This window comes from Physeter macrocephalus, chromosome 17, assembly GCF_002837175.3.
Source record: "Physeter macrocephalus isolate SW-GA chromosome 17, ASM283717v5, whole genome shotgun sequence".
NCBI classification, from domain to species: Eukaryota; Metazoa; Chordata; class Mammalia; order Artiodactyla; family Physeteridae; genus Physeter; species Physeter macrocephalus.
Window position 1 is genome coordinate 54,951,266 of NC_041230.1, and position 1,966 is coordinate 54,953,231.

Here is a 1,966-nt window from a genome sequence, read left to right on the forward strand (position 1 = left end):
CGTGCGGGCTTCAGTAGTTGTGGCGCGTGGGCTCAGTAGTTGTGGCTCACGGGCTCTAGAGCGCAGGCTCAGTAGTTGTGGCGCACGGGCTTTAGTTGCTCCGCGGCATGTGGCATCTTCCTGGACCAGGGCTCGAGCCCGTGTCCCCTGCATTGGCAGGCGGATTCTTAACCACTGCGCCACCAGGGACGTCCCTCTGTCTCTCCTTTAGTGAGCACATGTAGTCCATTTACTGTGATTATTGATGTCTTTGGACTTATTTCTACAATCGCCATTTGCATTTTCTGCCACCACCTTAGGGATATGGCATTTGTTGTTTTGCCTTCTCTTTCATTGTATTGATAAACTTCTTGGGACTTGCCTAGCGGTCCAGTGGTTAAGACTTTGCCATCCAATGCAGGGGGTGCGGGTTCGATCCCTGATTGGGGAGCTAAGATCCCACATGCCTTATGGCCAAAAACCCAAAACATAAAACAGAAGCAATATTGTAACAAATTCAGTAAAGACTTTAAAAATTAAAAAAAAAAAATTCTCTACTCTTTTCTCTTTGATTATTTGGAAATTATAAACTAAATTTCTGTTCTTTCAGTGCCTTAAAACGTTTAGATACTTGCTATAAAGTCTAAATTGTTCACAGTAATGCAGCACGGGGCTCCCCTACAGCTGGGATGAGGCTCGCAACCTGCCCTTCTGCCATCTTTTTTCTTTTTTTTTAAATCTTTATTTATTTATTTTTTGGTCATGCCATGCAACATGTCGGATCTTAGTTCCCCGACCAGGTTATCGACCCCGCACCCCCTGCACTGAGAGCTTGGAGTCTTAACCACTGGACCGCCAGGGAAGTCCCTCCTCCGCCGTCTTGATATGTTTCTGTAGCATTTCAGTTTTGTTTTGTTTTGGACACAAAAATTAATAGGCTTTGTTTTCACGGTCAATCATTAAATTTACTGACATTTGATCAACTTCTTGGCTCAACGGATTTCACTTTAATGAAGAATTCTCGGCAGTAGTTGTTTCGGTAACCGCCGCTGAGTGTGTATCCGAGTCTCTACTTTTTCTCACTCTCGAATGACAGGCTGTGTGGGCATAAGATGCGGCGCCGTTCCTCCGTGCCGGAAAGGTTTTCTTTGTCCTCAACACCAGGAAGTGTCTGCCTCACCCCCACGCCCCCAGGACAGAGCCGTAGGGCCTGGGGCAGGGGCAGGGCCAGAGCACTTCTGGAGAGGTCGCAGGACTGCGGAGGGGACTGGCCAGAGGGGGGGCCAGAGTGCACTCGAGTCTGGAAGGTCGGGGTTCCAGCTCAGCAGCCTGGATGGAGAGCATGTGGGGAGGAGCGGGAGTGGGGCATGGGGGAGGTCGGGGGCTCGGGGCACCTGCCAGGTGAGCACATGCTCCCGGCTTTCAGGAGAGAGCCGGCCATTAGGACCAAGGAGAGTGGCTGGAACGTGCGATTCTCCCCAAAGAAGCAAGGAGGCCGCAGGCTGGGCGAGGCCGGCCCTCCAGCCCCCGCCACCTGTGCGGGCCTCTGCTTGGCCGTCCTGCCCAGCTCCTCTGCCTGGAGGAGAAAGGCCGGCAGGAAGGGCCCAGGCTCCTGAGCCCACCCAGCCCTTATCTTCCTCCTCAGCCCGTCCCTGCAGAGGGACGCACAGCGGGCCCAGGAGAGCCTGCGCGTGGGCAGTGCCTGCGGAGTGCGCTTCCCCCGCCCACAGGGGGTGGAGGGGAGCGTAGATGCAGCAGCGTGTCTGTTACAGCGCCTGATCTAATTTGAACGGTCATTAATGTGATTGATGCAGCTGTTTGGGATTCTTTGCTCCCAAATTTGTCACCAGCTCCCTTGATGTTGATTGAGAGACAGTGGTGCTGGTGCCCAGTGGGGCGGGCTGGGGACACGTTCCTTCTGGAGCCCCCTGGGGCCCCACATGTCCCCCTCCCCTGCCAGCACCCCTCCACGCCTCCCAGCTCTCAC